The following is a 19,815-nucleotide window of genomic DNA, read 5'->3' on the forward strand; positions in this document are numbered from 1 at the left end:
GGGGTTAGAAGTCTGGAGTTGGCTGCCCAGTTCGTCACACTTGCAATGCATGGTCCTGAGGGCTGTGGGCTGCCTATTCCTGGGGAGGAGTCTCTGCATGTAGATCTCATGCCCCCAGGAAGCCATCACTGCTCAAGGTTGCTAATTCTCTGAGTATGAGGTAAAGCCCATCTTCTCCACAGCGGTGTTGCTGAGTGGGCAGGCTAAGATATCATTCGCTTTCTCTCCAGCATTGGGAAGATTAAGCTGGGAAGCACTGATATAGCTGCCCATTGCCAACAACTTACACACATCTTTGTTTCTGCATGTGATGCAGAATGATGAGGGTTGTGTCAGTGGGATCTCCCTGGGGTTTGGGAGACTGCTTACCCCCGCTGTAGAGTAACAATCAAGCCTGTAGTAGTGGCTACTACCTCTGCTTTCCACCTAAAATGGAAGGGAGAGCTTGGCCAGCACATCAGCATGGTTTGGTGCCCCTGGCCATGGATGTGCACTGATTTCTCCCCCTCGCTTCTCTCTGTGCTTCTGTAGAGGGAGCCAACAGTCATTAACATTACAGATGGGCCCCAGCTGTGAAATTCAGACCCGTGGCTCCACGCCTCTCCACAAGATGAGTGTGCTCGAGACTTTCGTTCCAAGTATTGAGGCTTAAGAGCTCAGAAGAGAAATGTGGAAACAAGGAGTCAGGAGACCTGAGTTCTAGGCCCAGCTCTCCATGTGATCTGTGGCATGACCGTGGCCCAGGGACCTCCCTTCTATCTGCCCCTCTTTCCCCTCCCACCTTTTGCCAGCCATGTCTCTTTGGATAGTGGGTTCTTTATGGAAGGCATTCTCACTCTGTATTTGTACAGCACTGAGAACAGTGGGGCCTCTCATACTCATTGGTGATCCTTTGATTCAAGGATGATCTCCACCACAGATTTACATATGGGGCCTGAGATGACTCAGGAGTCTGATCCTGGCACCACAGATCCACCCGCAGTAGGTACAGACATTTCCTGATGGACCAGCTGCCTGCTGGGAGAAAGTTCTTTCTTTTTCCTTCCTTCTCTCTCTCTTTTTGGCTTTGAGGGCAAGGTGCTTCTCCTTGAAGTGGGCCATTGCCTGATGGAGGATGTGGCACCATTGAGCTTGGCTGGTAGCTTGCTCCTCTTAGCTTGTGCTGTCCACATCATTTTTCTTGAGATATGCTTTCAGTGTCTGTGTAGCGTTTCCTCTGACCACCACTGGATTTCTGAGCTGAGAGTAGAGGACTTGTTTTGGGAGGTTAGAATCTGGCATCTGCATACAATGTCCAACAGATTGGTGCATGAGGATGGTGCAAGAGGATCATTGCTGGTCAATGCTGGTGACATTGGTTTCAGTGAGGATGCTGGTGTTAGTGCAGCAATCTTCCCACTTGATGTGAAGGATCTTTGGGAGGCATTGTTGGTGGTATATCTACAGACTCTTGAGGTTCTGTCAATATGTCACCCAGGTTTCACATCCATAAGCAGTGTAGAAATAACAATTGTTTTATAGACCTGGATCTTTGTGTCCTGCCATAGGTCACAGTCCGTGAAAACATGTTGGAGCAATTTCCCAAAGGAAGCACTTGTGCACTGGATCTCACTGTCGATTTTTGGGTTTTGAGAGAGTTGGCTACCAAGGTAGCAGAAGTGCTCAACTGTCTCTAAAGATGGTGATTTGTGGTGGGTCATGTGCAAGGCCTGAAGGAAGCCGATGAAGCACTTTAATCTTCTCAATATTGAGTGCGAGTCCTAGGCTTCAGTAAGCTTGTACAAAAAAAATCCAGTGTGGACTGAAGGTCATTCTCAGTGTCTGTGAGGATGGCACAGTCATCAGCATACTGAAGATCAGTAATGGACACCCTGAGGCCTTAAACTTTGGGCAGAGATAGCAAAGATTAAAAAGCTGCCCATCCATTCTGTATTGAATGTTAATTCCATTGCGGAAGAGCTCTTTAACAAGGACAAAAATGACTGCTAAAAAGACGGAGAACAGGGTTGGTCGCAATACCAGATCCTTGCTTAACCCCAGTTTTGATGATGAAAGTGTCTATCTCCATTACAGAGAACAGTGGCAGTCATCTGATCATAAAGAAGCCTTAGGACCTTAATAAATTTTGGAGGGCAGCCAAATCTGGCCAGCACTTTCCACGGGGCTTCCTGATTGATGGCGTCGAAGGCCTTTGTCAAATCAAGGAAGGCCATGTACAGGTCTTGACTTTGCTTCCGAGACTTTTCCTGGATTTGGCGGGCAACAAAGATCATGTTGGTTGTCCTGCAGGATGGTCTAAAATTGCACTGAGATTCTGGCAATATTTCCTCAGCAAGGGAAGTAATCGGTTTAAGAGGATACCGGCAAGAATTTTCCCTGCTGTAGATAGCAAGGCAATGACTCGATAATTTCCACACTCCAACTCATCTCCTTTCTTAAAGATTGTAACAATGTTGGCATTTCTCAAGTCTTCCGGAATCTTCTCATTATACCAGATATGAAGAAAAAGTTTGTGGAGCTTCCTTACAGTTCTTCACCTCCAAACTTGTAACTTCAGCTGGTATGCCATCTGGCCCGGCTGCCTTGTTGTTCTTGGTTTGCGTAATGGCTTGTGTTACTTTTTTGAGGGCAGGGGGGTCAGCAAGAGAGTCTCTCTCATGTCATTGAGGTATAGATTCGATAGTGGCATCAGAGACAGTTGACTCACGGTTCAGGAGTAACTCAAAATGCTCCTTCCATTTGGCTCCGATAGCTTCACTGTCCTTAAAATATGTCTTGGGCTCGGAGTGGTATGGGAGCATGGACCATAAATGGCGTTTATTGCCTGAAAAAACTCCTCATGTTATGTTTATCAGTGTAAAGCTCAATCTCCTTGGCCTTTTCTTGCTACCACTTATTTTTGATGTTGTGGATCTTCCTTTGGGTTTCAGCCTTGAGTTGCTTGTATGACTCTTTCTTCTGCTGGTCTAATATGTCATTTTGCCATATGCAATGAGCTTTTCTTTTCTGGTCGAGCAGTCTCTGAATCTCAGCATCATTCTCATCAAACCAGTCTTGGTAATGGCGGGTGACATAGCCAATGGACTTAGCACATGGTGAGAGAATGTATAATACCACCTGGAGAAACCCTCGCTCCAGGCATTAGCACCTTCTTGACTATGTTACTGTCAGAGCTCGAGATCGGAAGAATGTCCACATCACAAGGGCCATGCATGGACTGTTGGACAGACCATCGCCTTGTTAGATCTATCATGAATTTCCAGCTCGCCTCAAGATATCATAAGCAGGCAAAATCAGTATGAAAGAAATTCAACATCAAGTCCCTTCAAGATATAGTGACTTGGGGGAAACTTCAGCAGTGTCTCCAAGAGAGGTTTGCTGCTATGCCTACAGTTGATGATGATAATGAAAATTTATGGAAGGGATTAAAGGCTGCCACTCTCTCGGCAATGGGGCCTCTAGGAGCTGCTGTGATAAATACTAATAAGGTTCACATTCCCAAACTGTATAGTGTTTAGATCTGGACTTTTTTTTTTTTAATGTCAGGCCTACATCTGCCTTGAAATAGGTTATGCAGAGCTTACAAATTTACCATTCCCTGTCCAGTGAGAACTGCCGAACAAGAATAAAATAGGTACAGAATGTGCTGGGTACAGCTGGTGCATCATTCAATACCAACTACCAGGACAGAGGGGGAGCAATGTTGACAGCCAGGCACCTGCACAAGTGTGACCCAACCAATATACTAGCTCTCCTTTTGGAGGCACAATGTACTCCTTCCCCCAAAGCGCTTGTCAGCTGCAAAGATAATCTACTCTGAAATGATTTTTTCCAGAAATTAAACATTGCTGGCAGAATATACAAAACACCTAGGCAAGGCCAAGGGCTTTATGTGCAAATACTGACTGAATCCTGCAAAACAGCATTGTGCAATAAAAGTCTTCTGTAGGGAAAGAGCAAATAACCACCCTATCTTCTGTTTAATCTTAAGGGGTCCTATGCAGCCTTCTTAGAATCATAGAATATCAGGGTTGGAAGGGACCTCAGGAGGTATCTAGTCCAACCCCCTGCTCAAAGCAGGACCAATCCCCAGACAGATTTTTACCCCCGTTCCCTAAGTGACCCCCTCAAGGATTGAGCTCACAAGCTGGGTTTAGCAAGCCAATGCTCAAACCACTGAGCTATCCCCCCCATCCTTTCTTGACCTAGGGTACTTCACTTCTCTGATTTCTATGACCTTTGCCTGAGTGGAATAAGGCTCTAGACTGGAGCTTGGCCCTGCTTCCCAATCTGAACTAATAAAAGCATCGGGGTAGGCTTAGAAGTATAACTCATGCCAAAATCGTGTGGCTGTTTGTCTCCCTCTAGTGGCAAAAACAAGTCTGAAGCTTTGGGAATCTGCTATTGCCTTTAACCCCGTGGCTTCCAAATTTTTTAGCGCTGCGGCTCCTCACAGCCAAATACTGTGTTTTTTTAACCAATTTAAGACATTAGATTGAAAAATTCAGGTCACCAGATTCAAGAGGAACATTAGAGTTTGGATGGTTTTGCAACTTTGTTCAGCTATAGATGGTTTGTTTACATAATATGATCTACTCTGAGTTTTTAAGACTATAATTTAAAAATGTGGATTTTTTGGAATGCTCAGACTCAGCCTAAGATTTTAGTGAGACGAATGGGCTTGTTTAAATAAAAGTTCATTGGCTATTGTACCTGCTTAGACAACTCTCCTGATGCAGAAGCTGAGCCATGTGGGCTGTGTGAGGGGATGAGTCATGCCTGAACTGGATCCTGCCTGAGCCACATGCAGGGATGGGTCATTCCTGTGTTAGGTTCCAGCCAATCCACAAGCCAGCAGCTGGTCTGGTGACTCTCAGTACAGGCATATAAACCTCGCAGGAGGCATATCAGTTCAGTCTGCTCAATATCATGTTATGTTATGGCTTGGAACTCTTCTCTTCTGGATAGCAGTATCAGACTCCCTAGCCCCTAACCTGCTCCAGCCCTGCTCTTTTCCTAGTCCAGCCTTGTCCCTAGTCCTGCTCTTGCTCCAACTTGGCTCCCCACCTCTTGACCTCTGCCAATTGCCACCGCTCTGACAACTAAACCTAACCAGCACTGCTCCAACCACTAGGCATAACCATACTCCCCTATCACCGTAGATTAATCAAGCTGCAGTGCAAAATATTGACTCTTCTTAATTTGTTCTATCCACTAGTTCTGGACATGAGCCACAAGATGTATGCACCATTGTACTGTCTGCTTTTCTTCGTTTTCCATCCAACTTGATTACAATCTTCTTCAGCTGAGTGTATGCTGCATTGTAGGCTTAGCACTTGGTAAAAACCATTCCATTACAAAGATGCACCTGTCTCTCTTTCACTCCCCTTCCTGGATCTGCTGGTGCTGCAGCTGGCATGGGCGGGAGCCTCTCTTTGCCCTTTGCTCCAGCAGGGGGTTTGCTGCAGAGAGGTTTCCTGCTGAATGCTTCCCCCAGCAGGGAAGCTCTTTGCTGGAGACCCAGGGTGCAGAGAGGCTCTCAGCACCAGCAGCTGCAGTAGGAGTGTAAGATGCAGACCTTATAGATAAGATGCAGGTGATTTTTAAGCCTAGTTTAATAGTCCCTTAATTGAAAAAACACAAGCAGGCAGATGGATTAAGATTTTTTCACTCATGACTCCCTCATGCACATGTGGTGAGCCACACAGAGCACGATGGCTCAGTTCTGAAAGTACTGCTCTAAGCAAATGGTTTAGCCCTTTAGCTCGAGCAATCTAGGCTCACGTTGTTAGGGATTGGTCCCTGTGGGCTGTATTGGGTTGGGGCGGGGGGGAGGGATGTTCAGAAGGATTTAATTTTTTTGATGAACTTCAAAGCTTAACATAGTATCACACTGGTCAGTTTACATCTGTGCAGCAACCCTTCAGTAGATGGGACTGGAACTGCTTAACACTGTGCCAGAGGCCTTGTTCTGCTAATAGTGAATGGAGATTCTGCTTTAGCTTGTGTTGGAAATTTTGTTTCTGGAGCACCCTTACTCAAAATGATAGGTTAGCCCTGTGAGCTTTCTTGATCCTGTCTGCACTGCATGCATATCTGCCTGGCAGTAACCAAGCTCCCAAAGTCCTGTTACAGCACATACTAATGATTGCTTAGCCGGAGAGTAGTCTCGTGGGTTGTTCCAAAGGCCTGATCAGAAATCTGGAGATGTTGTGCTCAGGACGTTAAAACTGTGATTGCTGTGGGAGGAGGATTCATGGAGGGAAATGGCAGCCTCCACAGGGAATGAAAGGTGAGTTATTCACAGATAGGCATTTGTTTCATGTCTCCTGAGGAGAAAATGCTCAGTATGTTCTTGCCTATTTGGAAGGCACAGTGTGAGCTTCATGTCTCCCCTTGGATTTCCTTTAAACTGTTAGACTGGATTCTGACAGCATTTTACTTTTAAAATCCATCAGTTTGTCTAAAAACCCACAAATCTCTCTTCATGCAACACCTACAAAAGCTAACTTGAGGAACAGCAAAGAGCTTCCGTAGATGGTAAAACACGACTGTTTGTTTAATTACCTAACAGATTCCAATAAGGGAATATCTTATGTTTTGGGCAGGATAGCTATTGGCTCCTGAATCTTACACAATGTTGGATCCTGGACTTGCAGAATCCCTTCAGGCCAGGAACAGCCCTGTTGTGTGGCCCCATGATTTTGTTTATTTTGTCAATGTCACGCCTGGATGTGGTGTTGCTATCTCTGAACCCCCAGGACAAGCTGGGAGAAGGTGAGTCCTGGTGTGTGTGTGTGTCTTGGCTTGGGGTCTTATAGTCACCCTCCTCCAACTGCCATGTATCACCAGTGGGACCAAGCTCCCCCACTGGAGCTAAAGCACTGGAAGCATCCATCACCATCTGATACGTGAAAGGAAATAAAATTCTCATCGCTCAGGCACTGGGCTGGGTTTCAGCAGCTCTGGGTGTATGCCCCAGCTCTGGCACAGGCTCCCTTTCTGACCTTGGGCAAGTCACTGGCTCTCCCGGTAGAGAGGTGATAGCAGCCAGGGGCAATCTCTTACTTGGTGTGTGCACAGTGCACTGTCATCCAAATAAGCATAGGGCCGGCCGGGACCCCAGGAGGTCACTTAGTCCAGCTCCCTGTGCAGAGTCTCCCTCCCCTACCTACAACCTCCATTCATGACAATGAAATACAATGGGGGGGGGGGCTTAAGAAGCTGGTCTCTCCTGCCTCTCCCGCAGGGCCCCAAGCACCCGCCTCCGCCTCCTCCCTTGGGCCACCGCCCTTGCAGGAGTCTCTACGGTTGCCATGGAGCCCAGGGCCTGCGGCTACAGCTCCCTGTGAAGGGCTGGCAGGCCCTGGTTGCTACGGGAACGAGGGTAACAGCCAGGGCTGGCAGCCAGAGAGGGGGAGGCTGTGGTGCTGCTGGGGCTGTTAAACGGGCTGCAGCAGCAGAGACTGAGCATGTAAGTGTCCAACCGCCTCACCTGGGGGAGCCAGGTCCCGCTCTGCAGGGTAGGCCGGGGGGGCTCAGCCCAGAGATGGGGGGCAGAGCTCCGGGGAGCCAGGCCCCGCTCTGCAGGGGATGGCAGGGAGGGCTCAGCACAGAGACGGGGGGCAGAGCTCTGGGGACCCAGGCCCCGCTCTGCAGGGTAGGCCGGGGGGGCTCAGCACAGAGACGGGGGGCAGAGCTCCGGGGAGCCAGGCCCCGCTCTGCAGGGGATGCCAGGGAGGGCTCAGCACAGAGACGGGGGGCAGAGCTCCGGGGAGCCAGGCCCCGCTCTGCAGGGGATGCCAGGGAGGGCTCATCACAGAGACGGGGGGCAGAGCTCTGGGGACCTGGGCCCCGCTCTGCAGGGGATGGCAGGGAGGGCTCAGCACAGAGACAGGGGGCAGAGCTCCGGGGAGCCGGGCCCCGCTCTGCAGGGGATGGCAGGGAGGGCTCAGCACAGAGACGGGGGGCAGAGCTCCGGGGAGCCGGGCCCCGCTCTGCAGGGGATGGCAGGGAGGGCTCAGCACAGAGACGGGGGGCAGAGCTCTGGGGACCCAGGCCCCGCTCTGCAGGGTAGGCCGGGGGGGCTCAGCCCAGAGACTGGGGGCAGAGCTCCGAGGAGCCGGGCCCCGCTCTGCAGGGGATGCCAGGGAGGGCTCAGCACAGAGACGGGGGGCAGAGCTCTGGGGACCTGGGCCCCGCTCTGCAGGGGATGCCAGGGAGGGCTCAGCACAGAGACGGGGGGCAGAGCTCTGGGGACCTGGGCCCCGCTCTGCAGGGGATGCCAGGGAGGGCTCAGCACAGAGACAGGGGGCAGAGCTCCGGGGAGCCGGGCCCCGCTCTGCAGGGGATGCCAGGGAGGGCTCAGCACAGAGACGGGGGCAGAGCTCCGGGGAGCCGGGCCCCGCTCTGCAGGGGATGGCAGGGAGGGCTCAGCACAGAGACGGGGGGCAGAGCTCCGGGGAGCCGGGCCCCGCTCTGCAGGGGATGCCAGGGAGGGCTCAGCACAGAGACGGGGGGCAGAGCTCCGGGGAGCCGGGCCCCGCTCTGCAGGGGATGCCAGGGAGGGCTCAGCACAGAGACGGGGGCAGAGCTCCGGGGAGCCGGGCCCCGCTCTGCATGGGGTGGCAGGGAGGGCTCAGCACGCAGCTCCAGGGAGGGTCTGGATGTTGGTGGATATATCCCCTCCTCAAGTCGCGCAGGAGTCCCTGACCCTGCTCTTGGCATGCAGTGGATGGACAGGCTGCCCCGCTGCCCTTTGGTCATGGCGTGGCGGGGGTTAATGGTCTGTCATGCTGGCTGGCCAAGGGAGGGGTTGTTGGTAACATGTTAGAAGACCCAAGGGTGCCTGATCGTTATAGCTGTGTCTGGCTAGGACCCTCAGCGTGGAAAGCTGCAAGGGAAAGCAGTGGCCTCTCCCCCGGATGGCTCAGCTCAGTCACAGAGATCCTAGGGTAGGAAGGACATGAGGCAAGTGCATTGGGGCTCACATGTATTCTTCCCTCCCCACCACCCCGGGCATTCTGCATGCATGTTGATAGGGTGTACTACTGTATTAACACTCCTGGGGTGTCCTTTCCCCTCCAGGGAACCCACTTTAAAGGGGGCGCTGAGGGTTGCTGCAGGAGGAGGGAGCCCATGGAGCTAGGGTAAGCTGCAAGCAGGGGCGGCTCCAGGCCCCAGCACGCCAAGCACGTGCTTGGGGCGGCACGCCGCGGGGGGCGCTCTGCCGGTCGCCGGGAGGGCGGCAGGCGGCTCCGGTGGACCTCCCGCAGGTGTGCCTGTGGAGGGTCCGCTGGTCCCACGGCTTCGGTGGAGCATCCGCAGGCGTGCCTGGGGGAGGTCCACCGGAGCCGCGGGACCAGCGGACCCTCCGCAGGCACGTCTGCAGGAGGTCCACCGGAGCCGCGGGACCGGCGACCGGCAGAGCGCCCCCTGCGACGCGACGCCGTGCTTGGGGCGGCTAAATTGCTAGAGCTGCCCCTGGCTGCAAGGGCCCTTGAAGTTGGAGTTGCACAGGGCCATCATGCAGTAGATCCCCAAGATTCCAGTTAATCTCCAGGGGATTGTGGACTAGAACCCATGCTGCCTCTGTAGAATCAGGTTGGGGGCAAACCCCATGCCCTGGAAGAAGAATATGGAGGAAACCCTACAAGGGAAACATCACAGGGCTCCCTCTCCTGGGGGGCATGGGGCTAGTCATGAGGAGAAGGGATTCTGCTCCCAGCTCTGCCACTTATGTGCTGGGTGGCTTGGGGTGAGGTGCTTAGGCTAAAATATTCCAGAGTGACCTGTGGCTTTGGTGTTCAGGTTCAGAGGTCTCGGGCCTGTTTTCAGAAAGTCTGTGCATCCACAGCCCCTGTTGACTTTAGGAGGAGTGCTGGGTGCTGAGTGGTTCCAGGCCTTAGGTGGCTCAAGTTGGGTGTCCAAAAGCAGAGGTCACTTTGGAACATTTTAGCCTTAAGTTTTCTGTGCCTCATTTCCCAATCTGTAACCCATAGGATTATAAAAAGATCAGACTTTTATATGGATAAGAAGAACATCCTCAGTTAATTAGAGAGGCTAATATATTTTAAGGGTTGTAAACTTTCATGCTTCAGGGCATAAACCAATTGCTAGGGGGTCAGGAAGAAATTTTCCTTATGGGGAGGTTATTCAGTAACTGTCCTCTACAGGTTTCTGTCACAAAGCAATTGGTACGGGCCACCATGAGAAACAGGACTCTGAATTGGGTGGCTCAGTGCTCTGATCCAGTGTGGTATTTCCATTGCTCAACCACTTCTTTTTCCATATATTCATGAAGATGAAGTGAATCTGCATCTTACCTGTTGCTTTTCTGAGTACCTTATTAGGGTAATGTGACCCCATCCCAATGACACTGGTACAAATATTCCATTAGAGCTCCATATACTGGTTCAAAGCAGCTGGTGCAAGGCACTGTACCTATGTATTCTCGCCCTAATAAAAATACACCAGAGTCCTCTGCCTCTGTAGGCAAATCTCTTTTTGCCTATGCAGAATGGGTGTAGATCCACCTCTGTGGCTCAGTCCTCCACCTCTTAACACCCTGTGGATGCCTCTCCATGCTGTATGGTGGCAGAGCAAAGGAGCAGTTGCCTTCCAATGGAAATCTGCTAGATTTCCAGGTGGAAATCCATCCAGAACTTAATACATCTTGGATAAGTATGATGTCCCACTGGGTTCTCTCTGGGCAAGGGATCCCAGGCAGTAGCAGCACAACTGCTTCAAAGTCCGTGCTGCCAGGGAGCAGTGATGTTCCATGAAGGAGCAGCCCATGCTGATGGCTCTTGCCTCTGTAGATCTACTACAAGCTCCATTTCCTTTCTTAATCCCCTCCCACTGTGCAGGAAACTTTGGACCAGATCTAATGCTCACTGAAGTCAATGGGGCCCAGATACTCAGAGGTATTTAGATGTCTAACTCCTGTTGAAATCAGTAGGAGTTAGGTGTCTAAATGCATATGAGGATCTTGGCCTGGGAGTCTCTCTGTAGATTTCAATGGGCTTTGGATTAGGCCCTGATAGAATTCACCCTGCAGAGTTTTGCTGCTTCCTTGGCCCAATCTACTGACATTTGCACCCAATCCTAAAGCACCTTCTTAACTGTTTAGTTCCCTCCTCTCCTTCCCAAAGAGGTTAGCCTCATGAGAGGTTGGAAACATTCAAAACCTAACAAACATATTCCAAGGTTCAGCTGGTTTTATTCATGCCAGAAATAAATGGCTTTAAATAAAGGAGGACTTGAGGCATGTTTGAAAAACTGAAGAGCAGAGATCTGTAAAAGGGAAAGGAATATTGTAAATACTTAGAAATCGGCTTAGATATTAATAGGTGTTCCATGAAGTCATGAAATTTCAGCTTTGTAGTGGAACTTGGGTGGGAAATGCTGTTGGCATTGTATTTCTGATACTTTCTTATCCCTGTCACTGTCAGATGAGAATGGAAGTTTAATAAAAAGGAATAATAGGACGATGTAATCTGAGAGCCCTAATTAGTAATCTCAGCTATGGCAGAGTTTGTTTCTGTAGTAAATTGCAGGTTGACAGTAATAAATTGTAAAATATTGGAGGGACTGGAATGTAGAGGTGGCGAGTCATGCATCCCAGATTGCAGGGTTTGATTTAAACAACAGTCGGCCATATAACTGTTAGTGAAGGGGGGAAAGAGAAGAGTCATGGAATTTCTGTGGCTGCTTTGTTAATATTTGTAGCTGCTTTTACAATGCCTCTTGTATGATAATTATAACTAAGCAGGTGATTTCTAGGAAGGAACTGTGATATTGCTATTTAAACCTGAACACAAGGTTGTCTAGCTGAATGAAATTGTTTGATAGCATCTTGGTTAAAATTTTTAACAAATCTGCTAATGCACTATCCAGTAAAATAAAACAGGAAAGGCATATTAACCAATCACTCCAGAGGAATGGTTTATTCCAGGGTAAGTGGGAGGAAAGCATGCAAATTTATTGTGTGTTTATGGGCAAGATCACACCCATGACCTGTTTTGTACTGAGAGAAAGAGCTGGATATTCTACACTATGGGCCAAAGTCCATGCTGATTTACACCCATTAATTTCAATGCAATGTAAATTAATTAGAACTTGGGCCCTTATCTTTACTGGCTGGATTCAGAACTGCTTATCTGTGTATGTCAGAGGCCAATACTCCTTTAGCTGAAGTGGCAGGGGCCTCTTCTTTTAGAACCAGAGGATCCGAGTTCTGTCTTTACTGGTACAGGAAATTCTGAATGACCATGGGGTGTGCCACAGGAGCAGCCACAAAGGTCTAGGGCCCAGATCATCAAAGGTATTTAGGTGCCTAATTCCCACTTAATTCAGATCCCCCAAATCCTCAGAAGTAAATACCTAAATACCTTTGAGGATCCAGACCTGAGAGACAAAGTAACTTGCTTAAAATCAGGAGGCCTGTTACAGAACAGGGAATTTAATCCAGGTCTCTGGTGTCCCAGGCCAGTGCTGTAACTACTCAACTATTCCTTTACTAACTGGGGCTTGGCGTTTTCTACCCGGCTGGCTTTCCTGTTCATACCTCTCAACTGTCCTTCATTTAAAATCTACCTTTACCCTCTGTACCAGACTGGCAGTTTCAAGAACCCCGCAGGCTCCTTTGTAAAGTCAGCCTAAATTTAGGAGCCTTGTCTGTAGATGCAGCATAGCGTTTGCTGACCCATGTTAACAGGTGGCTCGGATTAGCTTCAGCCAGGCTGTAAGGGCTTGGCTACACTTACAAGTTGCAGCGCTGGGAGTTACAGCGCTGGTCATGCAGCTGTGTAGGGCCAGCGCTGGAGTGTGGCCACACTGACAGCTACCAGCGCTGCAGTGTGGCCACACTTGCAGCACTTTCCAGCGCTGTATTGAGAGGTGCATTGTGGGCAGCTATCCCACAGAGCACCTCGTCCCGTTTTGGCGCCATTTTGGCGCTGAGTATTGTGGGAAGGGGAAGGAAGTGTGTGGGTCATTCCGCTTCCTGTTCCAACGCCCCGTGGTGCATCGCTTCACATCCCAGCATTCTGTCTTTCCGGCAATGTTTGGCGCCATTGTGAGTGTCTTTCTGCTCTGTGTGTGAATCGCGATTTCTGTGGGAAATGGAGCCCGAGCTGCTGAGGACTGTGCTGATGAGTGTCGCCAGCACAACACGTTTGGCAGTCGAGCTATTCCTTCAGCTCCAAAGTGACAGTGAGGAGTCCGACGATGATATCGATATGGATTTGCCTGCCGCGTGTGACACTACAGTGCTTGTGGCATTCACGGAAATGCTCAGCACTGTTGAACGCCGCTTTTGGGCTCGGGAAACAAGCACTGACTGGTGGGATCACATCGTCATGGAAGTCTGGGATGACGAGCAGTGGCTACAGAACTTTCGTATGAGAAAAGCCACTTTCATGGGACTGTGTGCTGAGCTCGCCCCCACTCTGCGGCGCAAGGACACAAGATTGAGAGCTGCCCTGACGGTGGAAAAGCGGGTGGCTATTGCAATCTGGAAGCTGGCAACTCCAGACAGCTACCAGTCGGTCGGGAACCAGTTTGGAGTGGGAAAGTCGACCGTTGGAATCGTGTTGATGCAAGTTTGCAAGGCAATTAATCGCATCCTGCTAAGAAAGACCGTGACTCTGGGGAACGTGCAGGACATTGTGGATGGCTTTGCACAAATGGGTTTCCCTAACTGTGGAGGGGCGATAGATGGGATGCATATTCCTATTCTGGCCCCCCCCCCCACCTGGCATCAGAGTACGTTAATCGTAAGGGGTATTTCTCTATGGTTCTCCAGGCGCTTGTGGATCACCGTGGGCGTTTCATTGACATTTACACAGGCTGGCCTGGAAAGGTGCATGATGCACGCATCTTTCGGAACAGTGGCCTGTTCAGGAAGATGCAGGCAGGGACTTTTTTCCCAGACAGGAAGATCACAGTAGGGGACGTCGAAATGCCCATTGTGATCCTTGGAGACCCCGCTTACCCGTTACTGCCTTGGCTCATGAAACCCTATACAGGGAAGCTTGACAGGAGCAAGGACCGGTTCAACTACAGGCTGAGCCGGTGCCGAATGACTGTGGAGTGTGCTTTTGGGCGTTTAAAAGCCCGCTGGCGGTCCTTGTATGGGAAGCTAGACTTGGGGGAAAGCAGCATCCCCGCGGTTATATGCGCTTGCTGTACCCTCCATAATATTTGTGAAGGGAAGGGTGAAACATTCAGTCAGGCATGGACCACCGAGGTTCAAGTCCTGGAGGCTGAATATGCACAGCCAGAGAGCAGGGCTAATAGAGAGGCCCAGCACAGGGCTTCAAGGATTAGGGATGCCTTGAGGGAAGAATTTGAGGCTGAAAGCCAACAGTAATGTTGGCTGCCTTGCATGGGAGTGAAGTGCGCTGTTTACACTGTTATTCTATTATCCCTAAAATGATTTGCAGTGCCTGTTTCTTTACTGGGCTAAGGTATCTTTCACTATCTGCTATAATAAAGACTGTTTTCAAAGCCAAGAATTGTTTTATTGAAAAGAAAAAAACTTCCTTGACAGACAGACAGACAGACACACACAACATTTCATGAACACAAGAGGGCAGGGGTGTGGGTTGGTGAACTGCACAGTCACAAGTTTGCATACGTCCTGTCTGGAGTGCTGTGCAATGAATCCTGCACTTCAGGGTGCATAAACTGCATGGTGATGGGGGTTGAGTGCAGAGGGTAAGGGTTGTAGTTCTCAGGGCTGGTTGGTGAACGTACAGGTGTTGGAGGCAGCTGGTGGTGGTAAGAACCTGGATGCTGGGGAAGGGGGGTTTGAACTGACATTGGTGCACAAGGCAAAAAGCTTTGGGACGGGGGAGTAGCACGGTAGTGCTCTGCTTGCATGGCAACGAGTGACTCGATAGAGTCCGCTTGGCGCGACAGGATGCTTAGCAGCTTCTCTGTGCTTTTCCTCTTGGCCACTGCATTTCTCTGCCGGGTCCTGCTTTCCCTCTGGCGTATCCTGCTCTCCCTTTCTCTCCACTCCTGCAAGTTTTTACTCTCTCTAGCAGAGTGAGCAATAACAGTTCTCAGCATGTCTTCCTTGCTCTTTCGGGGATTTTTTCTCAAATTCTGCAGCTTCTGTGCTGTGGTACATCTGGTCAGTCCAGCAGTCAAGGTCACTTTAGAAAAAAAGAATTGACAACATTTAACAGGGAAGCATTGTGTTCATTATCTCCAGACTGAAATTCCCACACACTGAAGGAGTTCTTTAGTCCTCACTTTAGCATTCTTTTACCACACACATAACACAGCAGAAGCCACAAAATGGTGAGTGAGGGGTGCTTATAGAGGGAGAAGTGGGGCTTGAGTGATAGAGGGGTGCTGGTTGCTTTGGGTAAGCTTCAGTGATAGAGGGTTTGAGTGAAGATGCAGCTGCAGGGGTGATCTTCACTATCTCCCTATCTCTATCATTAGCTTCACTAAAGAGTCTCCCAACATTTTTCACAGGAGTTAATCCTGGAAGATATCTCCTTGCTGCGAGTCACTAGGGAACAGCGGGAGGCTCTTCTACAGCAATGTGGATTCCGCCCTGGACCCTATGCGGGTTGCCTGTGTTCAGCAATGGTCCCCCCACCCCTCGCGGCACAGTGGCGCGGACGCGTTAGCCTGACTGGGACAAGGACAACAGTGGCTCTCCCTATAAACCTGCGCAGGCATATTGCCCACGCTCTGGCTGAAACTTTTGCTGAGATTACTGCAGACGATTACCGCGATGTGATAGACCACATCAATGGGCTATTCCACATCTAGGCTGGCATGCATACAGCCTTAACCCCCCTTCCTCTCCAGAAACATTTCCACCCAGAAAATAAAAGCCGCTTACCGGTAACCCGCTGCTCTGCTTGTCCTTCTGCAACTGCTGGCTGCTGCGATTGGGTACTTTCCTCCTGGCTTGAGAAGAGCTCCTGGCTGCATGCCTCCAGGGACTCTGGGGTGTCTTCCCCCATCCCAGTAGCTTCACTCGCGTTTTCCTCCCCCCCCCGCCGCCGCCTCCGCCGCCTCCGCCGCCTCCTCCTCCTCCTCCTCCTCCTCCTCCTCCTGTCCCCCACCCGGCTCAGAAGTGTCCATCGTGGTCCTGGGATTGGCAGTGGGGTCGCCCCCAAGTATCGCGTCCATCTCCTTGTAAAAACGGCAGGTCGTGGGGGCAGCTCCGGATCGGCGATTACCCTCGTGGGCTTTGTAATAGGCACTCCGCAGCTCTTTAACTTTCACCCTGCATTGTAGTGCGTCCCGATCATGGCCCCTATCCAGCATGGACCTTGATACCTGCTCAAAGATATCGTAATTCCTACGGCTGGAGCGCAGCTGGGACTGCACAGCTTCCTCCCCCCAAACACTAATGAGGTCCTGCAATTCGCCAGTGCTCCATGCTGGGGCTCGTTTGCCGTGAGGAGGCATGGTCACCTGGAAAGATTAACTGATTGCACTCCACACCTGGCTGCAGCAAACAGGAAGGAGATTTTTAAAATTCCCGGGGCATTTAAAGGGCGGGTCACCTGAGGCAAGAGCAGTAGAGTGCAAACTGATGAGCAGAGTGGCTGAACAGGAATTCTGGGATAACTCCTTATTCCCTGGAGGACAATTAAAGCGCTGGTGAGTGTCCACACCTGCTGAGCAGCGCTGGATCACCAGCGCTGCACTCCTTATACCCCAACCCTGACGGATTTTCAGCCAGCGCTGCAACCAGGGAGTTGCAGCGCTGGTTGTGCCCTGCAAGTGTGGACGGGGTGTAATTGCAGCGCTGAAAAGCCTCCACCAGCGCTGCAACTTGTAAGTGTAGCCAAGCCCAAAGAAGGGTTAGAGCTCCTCCCTTTCTGGGATAGAGGGTATTAGGATAAGGAAGCTTAAGGAACAGCAAAACTTGGGGAGGAATGTAGGCTGCAGTATGTATTACTGGTATCAGTTAAAGAGCAACAACAAAGTCAGGCCCATGAATGGGGTATATTTAGACCTTGAGTGTGTATATGCTGTTAAGAACTGAGCTCCTTTCTTGGAGCTGCTGGGATTAGGGTGACCAGATAGCAAGTGTGAAAAATCGGGACAGAGGGTGGGGGGTAATAGGAGCCTATATAAGAAAAAGACCCCAAAATCAAGACTGTCCCTATAAAATCGGGACATCTGGTCACCCTAGCTGGGATCCAGTTCTATTGAGTTAATAAGAGCAGAAATGCTGAGTCATTGAATTTAGGCTAATGAATGAATGCTTAACTTGCATCATTATTGCTTTGTCCATCTTGTTTTGAGTCTGTGTCCCACATATAGAGCTGTCAAAATCTACCCAGTGTCTGCAGAAAGAAGTGGAGAAAGAGTGAGAGCTTTTCTCCCTTCTGCCTGTTTTCTTCCTGACTCTGCGGGACTGCTCTTCTCATACAGTCACTGACTAGCTGCTCTCCCCGCTCTGATGGAATAGAAAGGTGAAGTCTAACCCAGCATTAATCAGAGGAGTGCTAAGCAGTGTGGAGCTCCTCTTAGATGGGTAATGGGCCGCGCTCTCTGGCCAGGCCGTTGAGACACCGCTAAGTGAGGGAAGGGGAACGGTAGCTTGGAAACATGGTGCTCTTGCCCCTGGGGCAGGCTTCCTCCCCTTTCCCATTCTGCTGTTCTCCCCTGTTGGAGCTTGCTTTGAGTTTATGGCCTCTCAGGTGTCTTCACACAAAGAGCAGCCACCTTTGAGTGCACATCTCTGTGGCCCTGCACTCACAGCAAAGAGAAATGGACCTACTGTATGCCGTTGTTTCAACTCTCTCTCTGCAGAAGCAGATCCAACGGAATGGGAGCTCGGCTGCAGCAGGCAGGAGCTCCAGATGAGCTACTTTAAGAATGAGTCAGAGTGCCCATTCACCTTTGGCAGCCCAGTCAAATCTCCACACAGCCCTGCTGGAATTTCGGGCATCTAGCAGGATTCCCAGTAGTTTCTCCTACGCTGGCAATGGAATTGTAGGTAGCCAAGCTGCTGCTTCCTGTGCTCTGCTCTTGCTGCTCCCCTTGCTAGTTCCCAGTCAGCGCGGAGCAGCTGTGTCTGAGGTGGGGGACAGCATGCAGAGAAGGGACTGAGATGGGATAGATGCAGAATGAACAAGGCTGCTCTAGGATCTCCCAATCAACCCTGGTTCAATCCACCAACCTTCTCTTCCTTCCTTCTTAGGGGCCCACATGCCCACCACCTGCTGAGTTTGCCCCAGGTTTCATTCAGCTTTTCGGCCCCTCAGCCTGCCCCTTTGTCACTCAGTTGCCCCTGGTTCCTACACCTGCCTCTGAGGAGTAGTCTCCTGCCTCTCCCTACCTGTTCCATGGAGCTGTACAAAACATGGCAGCTCTGCATCGGTGGAAGGGAAGATACTTTCACTGACTGTTTATCTCCACAGGCTGACAAAGGCTCAGAACCTTTAAGGTGTTGGGTACCCACAATTGCCATGGATTTGTGGGAGATGTGGTGCTCAGCACACCGTAATCAGTTCATTGCAGCAATTAGGGACACAGAGCGTTATTGACTGCTTATATGCATGAGCCTGCCATTGCCCATGCTGCTGTGTGGCTGGGTGCCATGCGAGAGACATATTTTGGAATGGAGCCCTACAGTCTGGCCGGTTTCTTGCTGAATCAACTGGCTGGGTCTATAGCCAATTTTTATTTTTAAGTCTTGAGCCCTTCTTGGTTAGATTGTAAACCTCTGAATAATGAATGTTAGTTTTCAAACCAGGTTTCCTCACTAACAGATTAAATGAGTTGGTTCCCAGTTGCTGTTTTTGTTTATAACTTATGCTGTGCTGCAAATTCCTTGGCATCCAAGAGGAGTTTGTGAAGTTGGGTGCCCTTGTCTGTTTTTTGTGAGCCTGCTATTAATGGAAGCAAACTCACCAACTGGGCATGGACCATATAGAAACAAGAGGACAACCCCAAGGAACGGTCAGAGCATACTATGCTGTAGGAAAAAGATTATGACCCTGCTCTGCGTTTTGCCTTGATATTATCAACGTCCTTGCTGGTTGCATAAAACAGAATTTGGATCCTAGTTTGTGAGTCAATGTGGAAACGTCTTTTCTTAAACAAAGAAATAACTAGCTTGTTCGCAGTGATGAAATTAACTCATCTGATATTCTTGGAACGTTAACAAATGCCGTTATAAGGTGTTCTTTGGAATGCTGCTGCAATCATTCATAGCAGAGTGATGCATTCATTAGAATAGATGGGCTACTGTGATTTACAAGGAAATAATTCTGTCAAGGGATCTTGGTGACATAAAGCATAGCAGCAGAGGCCAAGGCACCGGCTCACCCAAGGAAGAATTAATTCCACATAACTCTGTGTGTCCTGTTTGTTCAATGATAGATGGATCTAACAGGGACATTAAATTTAAAAAAAAAACCTAAAACATTAATTAGTGCAACAACTCACTTAAAGACTGTAACAGCTACTATGAAAGTTAAAGACCCAACACTTGCCCTAGCCTCAAATTCTTTTTCTTAGCATATGCGCAGCGTGCCTCAGGGGGCATGTGACCAGGACTCAAAACAGAATTTGGTCCACTGGTTGGATCATTAGCTCCCTGGCTAGGGCCGGGCACTGACGCGGAGTGCGATGTGAACACTGATCCATGCCCCCCATCCTCGAATTAAAAAACTCCCAAAGCATATAGCTACTTGAAAACAAGTCAGTGCTCTTACGTGAAGATGGTAAATATAAGAAAATCCCTGTTCCTTGGCTGGGTGACCCACCACAGTAAAAGTAAAGCCAGGTGGGTGGGCTTGTTTGCAGTTGTCGTGTGTATAT

At 50.0% G+C, this 19,815-nt stretch overlaps 1 protein-coding gene across 4 annotated transcripts in view; it reads left to right on the forward strand.

Annotated features, from left to right (window-relative positions):
* The first annotated feature begins 7,348 nt into the window (after positions 1-7,348).
* Positions 7,349-19,815, forward strand: part of HYDIN (HYDIN axonemal central pair apparatus protein) — a 399,941-nt gene continuing 387,474 nt past the window's right edge. For all 4 annotated transcript variants that reach the window (XM_044987150.1, XM_044987153.1, XM_044987154.1 and 1 more), the window contains exon 1: positions 7,349-7,474. The gene's annotated coding sequence lies outside the window, so the exon portion shown is untranslated. The remainder of the gene's footprint in view (positions 7,475-19,815) is intronic.

Source organism: Mauremys mutica, chromosome 14, assembly GCF_020497125.1.
Source record: "Mauremys mutica isolate MM-2020 ecotype Southern chromosome 14, ASM2049712v1, whole genome shotgun sequence".
Lineage (NCBI taxonomy): Eukaryota > Metazoa > Chordata > Testudines > Geoemydidae > Mauremys > Mauremys mutica.